We start from the raw sequence: 12,560 nt of genomic DNA, 5'->3' as shown, positions 1-12,560 counted from the left end.
TAAACCAAAACCTTCCTCTCCTAAGACCCAAAAATCTAGTGGGGATAAGTCCTCTGTGGGTGGGCATAAGAGTAGTGGTCCACCTGCTGCAAAGCAGGTTCCCAGTGGTTCCAGTACCGTACCCCGCACTCCTGGCACTTGTTGGGATTGTGGGGCTCTGGATCACAAAAGGGGTGACCCCAAGTGTAAAGGTAAGGCACTTGGAGTACAGGCTGTCAGCCTGACCTACCCTTACCTCGTGTCTGAGGAGGAGGCCACTGTCCTCCCCTCCTCTACAGGAATCACATTTGGTGCTCCGGTAGAGATTTCCTTAGTGTCCCTTGGGGCCTGGGACCAGTACGCAGAAGTACTGGCAACTATCCCGCAGAACACCCGTAGGTTTTTGAGAAGTGTCCTCTTGAATGGCCAGCCTTCTACTGGTTTGAGAGACACTGGGGCAAGCATGACAGTGGTGGACAGGACCCTGCTCAAGCCAGAGGACTATGAAGGTGCTCCTCTGCAAACCACCAGATTAGCTGGTGGGCCTCCCAAATTATCGCCTGTAGCCCTAGTCACACTCATGATTGGAGACAAGACAGCAAAGCTTCCTGTCCTGGTTCAGGACAATGTCCCTGCTAACATTCTGTTAGGAAATGATCTAGTAGAGTTGGGGTTGATCTCGGATGGTCTTCCCATGACTGCTGCTGCAGTAACTAGGTCACAGGTGACACCGGGTCTGGCTGTGAGTCCGGTACCCGAGCCAAAGGCGAGGCCTAAGGCAAGAAGAAGGAAGACCAAGAAGGCCACCTCTGTGGAGGGAACACCATCTCTTCCTGCTGTTCCGACAGCACCCATTGGGATCCATGCTCCAGACGGGCTGGGTCCAGTGGAAAACCCAAACTCAACTCCTGTGGGAGAAGATACAGAAGACTCTCCTGTGGGAGAGGTTCTCAACCCGGAGGATCATCCCGACCTTCAATGCTTGTTAGCTGAAGGGGGACCCTCCCGGGCAGACTTCTGTAAGGGACAGAGAGAGTGCCGCTCTCTCGAGGGACTGAGGAAACAGGCCCTGTCCCAGGCACAAGGAGAAGTGCCTAAGACATTCCGGATTTATTGGGAGGGTGAGCTCCTTGTTAGTGAGCCCACTAAGCCTGAACCTGGTGCCCGCAAGAGGTTGGTGGTACCCCAGGTTTACAGGCCCTTCCTACTGCAGTTGGCGCATGAGGTGCCCTTGGCTGGTCATCTTGGGACTAAGAAGACTAAGCAGAGGCTCTCTGCCCATTTCTACTGGCCACGGATGGGGGTAGAGGTGGAGTCCCACTGCAGGACCTGCCCCACTTGTCAGTTGTCTGGCAAGACTGGAGGCAGGATCATTGCCCCACTGCAGCCATTACCAGTGGTTGGCACACCATTTGAGAGGGTGGGCATCGACATCGTCGGTCCCCTTGACCCTCCCACTTCAGGTGGACATCGGTTCATCCTGGTCTTGGTAGATCATGCCACCAGGTACCCTGAGGCAATACCCCTTCGGACTGTTACTGCCAAGGTGGTTGCCAGGGCTCTCCTGGGCATTTTCACCCGTGTTGGATTCCCCAAGGAGGTTGTCTCTGACAGAGGGTCCAACTTCATGTCTAGTTACATGAAAACCATGTGGAAAGAGTGCGGGGTAACCTACAAGTTCTCCACCTCTTACCACCCCCAGACCAATGGTCTGGTTGAGAGATTTAATAAAACTCTCAAGGGCATGCTAGGGGCTTTGGAAGAACCCCTAAGGAGGAAATGGGATCTCCTCCTGCCATGCCTGCTGTTTGCTTACAGAGAGGTACCTCAAGAGGGTGTTGGTTTCAGCCCCTTTGAGTTACTCTTTGGACATCCCGTGAGGGGGCCCCTCGCCTTGATCCGAGAAGGCTTGGAAGCCACCCCTCCAGGTCCCGCCAAGCAAGTGGGGGACTATGTGTTAGGCCTCAGGCGGAGGATGACACAAATGATGGGTCAGGCAACAGCAAATCTCAAGGCCAGCCAGGAGTTGAATAAGTACTGGCATGACCTGAAAGCTTCGCAAGTGGATTGGACTCCGGGACAGGAAATCCTTGTGATGGAGCCTACCAAGCCTAGAGCTTTGGCAGACAAGTGGACTGGACCCTTCAGGATCATCTCCAAGATGGGCGAAGTCAATTATCTGGTTGACATGGGAGCCTCTGGGGTAGCCCCCCAGGTATTCCATGTCAACAGGCTCAAGCCTTTCCACAGTCGAGCAGAGGTCTCATGTCTCTTGCTAGCTTCAGGGCAAGAAGAGGATGAGAGTGAGCCCCTTCCTGATTTGCTGCATTGCAACCCTCAGGATGGCTCAGTGGAGGGAGTACAACTCTCTCCCGATTTGACAACAGAGCAGCAGAGGGCCTGCAGGGCTTTGCTCCAGCAGTATGCCTCTCTGTTTTCACTGACACCGGGCCTTACACCGTGGTGTAAGCACGAAATTGACACTGGTGACAGTGTGCCTGTCAAAAGCAGGTGCTACCGTATGTCAGATACCGTCAAGAACCACATCCAGGCTGAGGTCGCCAAGATGTTGGACCTGGGTGTTATTGAACCCTCAACCAGTCCCTGGTCCAGTCCAGTGGTCCTTGTCCCCAAGGCAAGTTCCCAGGCGGGTACCAAAGATTGGAGGTTCTGTGTGGACTACCGAGGAGTCAATGCCGTCACCAAAACTGACGCGCACCCATTGCCCAGGGCTGATGAGCTCGTGGACACCATAGGTGCTGCCAAGTTTGTGAGCACCTTTGACCTTACCTCAGGCTATTGGCAAATAGCTCTGACGGACCATGCCAAGGAAAAGACGGCTTTCTCAACACCTGAGGGACTCTACCAGTTTAGGGTCATGCCTTTTGGGTTGAAGAATGCCCCTGCCACCTTCCAGAGATTGGTCAACCATGCGCTCAGTGGGCTGGAAGCCTTTTGTGTGGCTTACTTAGACGACATTGCCGTCTACAGTTCCACCTGGGAAGAGCATTTGACACATCTGGATAAGGTGTTGCAGGCCTTGAAAAGGGCTAACCTCACTATCAAGGCCACCAAGTGCCAGATAGCTCAGGGGAAAGTTACCTATCTTGGTCATGAGGTAGGAGGGGGTCAAATCCAACCTCTCTCCAGTAAAGTACAGGATGTACAGAACTGGGAGACTCCCACTACTCAAACCCAGGTGAGAGCCTTTTTGGGCCTCACTGGGTACTATCGCAATTTCATGGCAGACTATGGAACCATAGCTGCACCCCTGACAGCTCTAACTTCACCCAAACAGCCTAGGAAGGTTAATTGGACCGAAGACTGTCAGAGGGCCTTTGATGGCTTGAAAGAAAGTCTGTGTAGGGCACCTGTGTTGTGTGCGCCTGACTACAGCCGACCCTTTATCGTCCAGACGGATGCCTGCGACACCGGAATTGGAGCTGTCTTGTCCCAGTTAGATGACAAAGGGAGAGAACATCCTATCATATTCATCAGTAGACAACTCAAGGGTAGAGAACTTAGGTGGGCTACTGTTGAAAAGGAGTGTTTTAGCATAGTTTGGAGCCTTAGGCGTTTTAGGCCCTACCTTACGGGGTCTACCTTCAAGGTCCAAACCGATCATAAGCCCCTGAAGTGGCTTATGCAGATGAAGGGTGAGAATCCGAAATTGCTCACGTGGTCCATTAGCCTGCAAGGGCTAGACTTCACCATAGAGCACAGACCAGGGAAGAGTCACGATAATGCAGATGGCCTTTCCAGAAGGTATGCTGACCGTCTGGATGAGGGTGTCTATCCCGTGGGAGATTAGACACCCTCCACCTCAGTCTGGGGGGGGCGACTGTGATGCTGGAAATGCATCAGAGGGACAGGGCCTCTGAATCCTTGTCCTTTTCTGCCTTTTATCGTGTGTTCTGTTATGTTTTCTGCCCAGGAGTCCATTTGCGACTCCTGGCAGTGCAGCTCTCTCTTTTGGTTTGGTGAACAGACCCATGGGATACCCTTATGGCACCCCTGGGTAGGGGTACAACCCTGTGCCCCTAGTGTATGTTTTTGGGCACCTGTGGGTGGCCCACAGAGCAGGGTATGGGCTGGTGGCAGCTCCATGCTGAATTGGACAGGTGCTCTGGGTGTCCTCCATTTTGGGATACCCAGGCCCTGCCATTGGGATCAGTTGATTCCTGATAGAAAACAAGATGGCCCCTGTGGCCTCTTGCTTTCTATGGCCTGTTGTCTTGTTTTTCCCAAAGTCCTGGGAAGCCCTGACTCTGTACCTTCCCCCTGACTGGCTGTTGGGTGGAAGTTCCATATATGGTGTTGTTGTGAAGGCCCAGCTAGACTGACTGGAGCCTTCCCTTTGACTGTATGTTGTGGGTACCTCCTGTGGGTGGGACCTGGGTGAATGGAGTGTGTGACCAATATACACTTCTTGTTGTGGTTGTCTGGTTTCTGGCATGTGAGACAAAGACTGAGACAGCCCTGCCCGAAACTGGCCTGAATGCAGTGTGTAGTGTTGAATGGCTGGGCACTTGTCCCAATCCACATTCCTTGTTGTGAGTGTCTGAAAGGGAGGAGTGTGGCCTGAATGCACTGTGTGCCTGATTGGCTGACTGACTGCATGAATGCCCTTCTGTGTGATTGGCTGCTGTGTGTGTGCCAGCAGTGTGGACGAGAGACAGAATAGTATATCTGGGGACCTCTCACCACTGGAGATTGTTCAGGAACGTTCAGGAACGTTCAGAAGCATTCAGAAGCTGAGTCTCCACTCAAGAGTAACTGGATTTGCTGATCCTCGACGTCCAGCTGGAAGAAGAAGACTTGCTGTGGCATTTGCTTCGACAGAAACTGAAGGTTGTCGAAATCGTCGAGGACTGACCCGAGAGAGGACCTGGTTAGGCGCCCTCTTCCCGTGCTCCGAGGGACCATCGAGCACCGCTGAATCTTCGCCGAAGCGCCCTGGAAGTCAGACCCTCGAAAGGCTGCCGACCCGAGACGGGACCGCCGAGGAGATCGAAGTGAAGCACCCGGACATCGACGCTGTCGAAGTCCATTGCCGTCGACCAGGGTTCGCAGGTCTGTGTAACCGCTGGAGGCCCGTCGAAGTTGTGTTGCCCAGCCGTGGGAACCACTTGACGCCGTGCCGCCGACGACCGGAGCCGTCCGCTCCTTGCCTAAGAACATTTCAATCGAAGGACTCCCTCGACCGCATCGTCGACCGCTTATCCTGCCGGAGAAAGTCGAGGACGACCAACGCGCCGAGGAGAAACCTGCCGGTGGGTTTCCCGCCACCCAACGACCTCAAAGACTCGGACGACCCGACGCCCTTGCTGGGCTTCCGTCTCTACAATCTTTGCGGTCCAGAACTATTGTCATCGAGGTGCCCCGCACACCTCCGCCTTGCAGGACGCCGACGCCCCGACGCCGACGAGCACCGCTCGGACGAAGCTGCCGCCTCTTTGACATCGTTCTACCTCGTTTGTCGATGGACGTTCGACGCCCCGTGCCTCCCGCTTGAAAGGGAAGGCATTCAAGAAGGGCCGTCGATTCCCCGTCGCCGAACCCCGAGGTCTTCGACGTCTCTCGACGCCTCTCGACGATCCGTGACTCCCGCTTGAAAGGGGGGTCATTCAAGAAGGATCTGTCGACGCCTCTTCGAAGAACTCGACTCCACCAGGTACATTGGGGGGGTAAAAACATTGCAGGAGAGAATAAGACTATTGAACAATATATGGACTGGGCTTGTGTTATATCTCTTTATTTTACAGGTTGCCCAGGTGGGGGGATCTCCACACAGAACTGTGTCCAGTAGCTAGGGCCAGTATTCTGCCTATTGTTTCAACCATCTTTTATCTCTCCTCTCTCTATTGCTGGTTTCCTTCTTATTGATCTGTGTGCCATTTCTACAGTATTGTGAATGCACTTCAATGAGGTCTAATATTAGTGGTACCACTTTAGAATTGTAGATATTTACCATTATTGATTTTCCTGAGCACAAAGTGCGTTATTGTGATAAGTGTACATAACCCTTGAATATTAATTATATAAAGACTGTGTTTTCAGTAATACAGTGTGTGGACATTCCTTTGTGGGGGCTTGGGGATACACTGTACTTAAGAACCAGCCTGCATCACCTCCTGAGAAGCTAGGCCTTGATTGCTCGTCCATTGCTACCGTAATAGAGAATCTTGGCTGGGGTCTTCTGTGCCTCCCTTCTACCATATAGGGAGCAGAGGTACAGATACCCCCTACCGGTCTTTACACTCGCCACTTATCTCTATGAGACACTAACATGTATATCTAGGGCTACATATGATGATTTGTCATTCCACTACCACCGTACTATGGATTATGTACCGCCACCCATGAACTAAGCCCGAGTAGGCCGCAAGCAAGAGTCCCCAGGCCGAGGCCTAGCAAACGAAAACCCTCTCAAAACGAAATACAAGTGCTGACATGCAGAACAAGCCGCTAACGAGGGTCTGCAGCCAAGGCCACAATGTTGCAACCTGCATGCCGAGAGCCCATTGCCAAGGTTACACCTGCAAACACCAAGCCTCCGGAAATCGAATATAAAATCAAATGCTCTAAATTCTGCTCCAGCTTCCGTCTCTCTACACGTGACCAAGCCGAACTGACAAGGTGCCAAGCCTATGAGACAGAGAAGCCGTCAAGGTCTCACAGGTTGCAACAACAAAGCGGCAAGATGGGCACCTACAGCGATGGGAACTACTCGCTTATGAGCCTATGAGCAGACCTGTCCGTTGTCTGCACAAACACATAGTTGCACATTGATATATGCTAATGACAGGTACACCGCGAGCTGGGAACAACGATGGTCCCAGGCTTGGGGGCTTGTGGGAGAACCAATCAGAACACAGGGGGGCTTACTACAGACGCAATTACCCATAGCCAATCACTGAGGGTCCCCTTGTTGCAATTCTGATGTAACAAATGTTAGGGACAGCCCAAGTATACCACCTGATCTGGTTCCTTCCAATAACCTACGTCTCTATATGCTAACCATACTAGCCCTACCATTCGAAGAACCAATCCTGAGTGGCAATAGGTTTTTGTACTAACTTTCCCAGGTGACGCGGGTAGCGTGTCATACTGTAGTAAAAAGGGCCTGCGAGCCCAACTGAGGGTTAGGTGCGCTTTTGCGGATGCATACGAGAAACCCATCCCTGCCGTTGAAATAGACAGCAGTCTCAGCCTTGCTCCCTGAGTGTGTCTCATACTAATTTTTGGGGACACGGGAGGAGTTGGGGCCTCCCCAGCCCGGAGTTCCGCAGACGGCTCTGGCGACCCTGGGATAATCACCCCGACAACGCCATTACAGATAAAAAGCTCCTAGCAATCAGAAATGCTCTCAAAGAGTGGAGACACTATTTACTCGGCACCAAACACACCATCATGATCATAACCGATAATAGGAACTTACAATACTTGCGCTCCTCTAAGGCTCAATCATCGCAACAGTTGTGATGGATGTTGTTCTTAACTGAGTACGGTTTTGTAATCACTAATCGGCCTGGCGTCAAGAACGGCAAGGCAGATGCGTTATCTCGCATTGGCAAAGGAGAAGAGGCTTATAACAATCCAGAACCATTAGGCATAATCATTAGAAATAAAATCCTAAGCTTTTGCGACAGTACTCTCTCGCCGCTGGATACGCTCAAGGAAGAAGTTAAGAGCAGCACTTCGCTGAGGAGTTGAGGACTTGGAACCAGAAAGGAGCTCACTTTTTTGTACAAGACAACCTCCCAAATTTCCAGGGACGCCTGTACCTACCCACGCGTGCTCTTAGGGAGGAAGTCCTAACCAGTTCTCACAATTCACCCCTAGAGGGGCTAAAACTAGAGGGGCTAAAACACTTGCCAAAGTAAAGAGATACTATTGGTGGCCAACCTGGCAGAGCAATACTATTGATTTTGTGAACTCATGTGGGATTTGCGCTCAGAACAAAGCATCAAGGCAAAGACCAGCTGGCCTCTGAATATTTCTCCTTCTCCCTGGCACACAGTGTCAATGGATTTTGTCACAGACCTGCCCTCCTGTTCTGGGTACACCACCATCCTGGTGGTGGTTGACTTCTTTTCTAAAATGGCCCACTTTATACCATTGAAAGGGATATCTTTGGCTCAGACTTTAGCCCAGAACTTCTTAGACCACATAGTGAAATTACACGGGTTTCCATCTGTAGTGATATCTGACAGAGGAAGTCAGTTTGTATCGCAGTTCTGGAAGAAATGCTTTGTTCTAGCAGGAGTAGAAGTCCGTTTGTCCACCAGCCACCACCCGCAAACCGACGGGCAGACTGAATGCACAAATCAAACCCTGGAGCAATATCTCCACTGTCTGCTGCACCAAACAAACCATGCCTGGTTGGAAATCTTGTGGATGGCAGAATATGCATACAACAACTTGACACATGCTTCTACTCAATTGACTCCGTTCTATACCCTATATGGGCGAAATCCACAGACTTCCAAATACGACTCACCAGAAGCAATTGAGATGCCCGCGATTAAGACCTTGCAGGAACGTATCACCCGGGCAGCCAAGGAGGCAATGACACATTTACGAGCCGCTAAAGAAACACAGAAAAAGTATGCTGATAAACACCGAAAGAAGGCCCCAAGCTATCAGACTGGTGACTCTGTGTGGCTGGCATCAAAACATATTTCACTTAAAGGACCGAGGAAATTCCAACCTAAATTCTTAGGCCCTTTTACCATCGAAGCTGTGATTTCCCCAGTAGCCATGAAACTAGCCTTACCATCTTACATGCACATACATCTGGTGTTCCACGTTTCGCTGTTAATACCCATGCACCCTGAGACACGAGTATCAATACCCCCGGCTCCAATAGTTGTAGAAGTTGACGAGCCAGAATACGAAGTCAGGAGTTTTGGCGGGGGAGTTGCCTCTGTGCACTTGAGTGTGTATTTTTCTTTTCCACACAAGGCAGATGGTGAGTCACGCATGCTTATTTTTCCCACTTTGGTTGCCCCTGTGTGTCGCGCACCCATTTTCGAGGTCAGAGTAGCCCGCATGTTCCACACGTACATGGTTTTTGTGTCCCTGGGTGCCACAGCGTACTGCGGGAGATTTATTCCATGCACATGGGCTACCGGGGGCTGCGTGTATGTTTAATATCATTTTTTGGGGTGCCTGAGCATTGTGTGACCTGTCTTTTATCACCAGGGGTCACAGACAGACTTGCAGGAGCACCTCTAACAACACGTCCCCTGTCCCTTTACCCCAATTGCCCAGGACAATTGTTGTGTGCACCTCCCATTGGCTACATACCATCTGTGCCATGGTTGGGAGGACACCAAAAGGGAAGGGTGGCAAAGCTGGGCAACCTTCCAAGGGTGGCCGTGGTGGAGCATGTGGCCAGGGTGGCCAGGGAGCACAGGGAGCCCAGAGAGACCAACGAGGGACAGCCATGCCACCACCCCCAGCGCCTCAGGGAGATGCTGCTGCTGCAGTAATCCCCAGCGCACCTCTGACCCCACAGGAAATGTCATCTGCTTGCACGGGCAACCAGGTGGTGGAAGCTGCAGGTGCAGCTGTGGCAACCACCACCCATGCTCGGGGTCAGCCAGCGCAGGCTGCCTTGCCACAGGACTCCCAGGCAGATTTTCAGGGCAGGAAGGCCAAGCCACGTGTGTACAAGGTAACTGTGACCAAGGCACATGTTCCTCGGGCAGTTTTGACATCTGCTGCCTCAAACAGCCAGGTGGTGGGAGCTGCATGGGCAGATGCAGCCAAAACCACCCCCGCAGTTAGTCTGCCAGCCAGGACTGTGTCGTTCACAGCCCTTGGCACTGAAGCAGTTGTGCTGCTGGGTCCTGGCAACAGCACCCAGCAGCCAATCACACTATCCAGGCTTTCCATCCTCATGACAAATCCTACTCCCATCGGCCAGTCCACAATCACCACTGCCCCAACTGACCAGAGCGGCATTTGCCCCTCAGGGTCCCCACAACCGGCCAAGAGGAGGAAATGTGCTTCTGCGTATGAGGCTGGGACCCCACACACGGCATCGGCCTCTGGCACGGCAAGGAAGAAACCCTTCAATGAAGAGGAGCTGGACTTCCTTGTGGACTATGTGTCGGCACACAACCACAATATGCTGGTGGGCGCAGGTTGCCATTCTACATCTGCCCAGCGTCAGGTCCACTGGCAGTTCAACACGGATGGTGCAAATGCAAAGAGATATGAGAGGCACACAGCTCAGGAATGCTACAAGCGTTGGACTGACCTCTGACGCTGTGCAAAACAATAGTGGGCCTCTAGTTACACTATGACTCTGGTGACTGGCAGTGGGCCTCCACCATAGGAGGATGAACTCAATCCGCATGACAACATTGCTGCAGAGTTTATTGATCAGGGACTTATCCAGGGAGTGGGAGGGATGCAGGATTATGATGCAACATCTGGTGAGTCTTGATGCGTGTGTATCCAGCCCATGTGTGTTTTGCTTGTGTGATGTGTTGTGATCGAGTGACAGTTCAGGCTATGTATTAATGAGTGCCATGTGTGACACATGCAATGCTTTAATGGTGCGTGCTTGTCATCATGCAGTCTGTATGCAGGATATGTGCTGCACACAGGGGCAGTCCTCATCACCACACATGCACCCTACTTACATGCAAGTCACTCGGCAGCCTTTCCTGTTCATATACAGGCTCACTGACATGTTTGCATGTAGCCTGTGGTGTAGTTCCAGCCAACACTAAGCCTATATCGTCACATGACTGATGGCTATGTGAGGTCACCCTGCAAGCTGCTCCTCCTCACAGGCATGCATCCTTGCCTCTCCACCACACTTTGGTTCACTGTCACCATGGTAATGGCGATTTCCATGTTGCACTACTGCTATGGGCTGTTCCCCTTTCCTGTGTACAGGCACACTTCCCTGTGCAACCCTGCCATACCTGTGCTGTGGGGTACATCCATTGTCCTTGATGCAGGGTGTCTCACTTGGACCATGCAGATGGCAGTGGCTCAGAGTGCACATGAGTGATCATTCATGGACCATTGCATTCCTGCAAGCCCCTATTGGTCCATGGCAGGCTACTCATTGTACCACATCTCCATTGTTTTATCTGTCTCATGGCATTTGCTCATACATGTCATGCTCACTCAGGGTCACTTCATCATCATGCACATGCTTATGGTGCTCTTGTCTATGTCAGGCCCAGGCCTCCCTCTGTTACAGCCACCCTGCTTCTGGGCGATTGGTGTTGTGTCTTCTGACTGCATATATGTACTTGTGAGGGTTCCTCATGTGTCCTGCTTTCTGTCCCCCTCTCATGTGCTGTAGTCTCAGTTGTCTCGGTTGATGCAATTGACACCTGCATACACTGTCTGCTACTTCACAGTACTGTGGTCAGCCATTCAGAGCCATACACTGTCTCCCTGCATTCACCTGGGGCTGTGGGGGATGCATCCCTACAACCCAGTTTAAAGACTTTGCACATGATGACTGCACTTGCCCTTGCAGTGCCGTCATGTCCCAAGATTGACATCAATGCATTTCGGGTTCTGTTGATGGTAGAGGATTTACACATGTGCTGCACTACTCCCATGCACCTCTGAGCCATGTTTCACCCTTCAACATGCCTATTCACTGGTGTGTTATCAAAGTGACCTCCCATGTATGTATCCATTTGCCTCCCTTCTTTGTATTTCATGGCACTTGCGTTGTTGCATCCTGTGACATGTGTGCTTTTATTGATAATAATGTTCTTGTAATGCATGTTGACATGCATTTTGCATGTGTAACGGACACTTCTATTTGACATACTGCTGTGGCCATTTGGAAATTGTGCCATAGCTATGCTACCTGACATCTCTTAGTTTGTATCTGTACATTTTGCCACAGATTCATGCCTGCCAGAAGGTTTTGTGTGATGCAGTTGATATGCAACATGCAGTACATGTGTCGGTTTTGCTTTTGACATGCATCCATGTCTGCTTTCAGGGTCCCCTTCCATTTCATTGCCACTGCATGCATGCCAGAGTTTGTGTCATGTGTGACATGGCTGCCTCATGTGTTGGCCCTCACTATTGTGTTGTGTATGTGTGTGGTATGTGCTGCTGACATGTGTACTTATGTTTATTTTAAGTTCTTTACAGGTGATGATGCACCAGAAGCAGTGGAGGAGGAGATTGCAGACAGGATGGAGTGTTCAGGTCACCATCTCAGCACTAGTGGTGATCGTGGGGTGGTAGGCTACGAACATCCCTCGGTGCTCAAGTACATCCTGTCCAGGCCTGCCTCTGGGTATGGCTCTGAGGATCTCTCTGACTCTGTTGAGTCAGATGCTCATGAATCCATGCTGTTGAAGGTGGGTGATTCTGCTATGGATTCTGTTTTGTCGACCACACCTGCAGTGGGGGTGGATCCATCAAGGAGCCAGTCATTGTTGGTATGTCGGCCAGTGGTGGTTACGGAAGTCACACTCCACACCAGTTGCTCCTGTTCCTGGGGCATCAGATCGATGGAGGGATGCTGTCCTGCAACACCAGACATGGTGCCCAGCAACGTGGTGGCCGTGCGCCACTGG

This window comes from Ambystoma mexicanum, chromosome 5p (genome assembly GCF_040938575.1).
Source record: "Ambystoma mexicanum isolate Mex_15411 chromosome 5p, UKY_AmexF1_1, whole genome shotgun sequence".
In the NCBI taxonomy this organism is placed as follows: domain Eukaryota; kingdom Metazoa; phylum Chordata; class Amphibia; order Caudata; family Ambystomatidae; genus Ambystoma; species Ambystoma mexicanum.
This window is presented reverse-complemented; position numbering follows the sequence as displayed.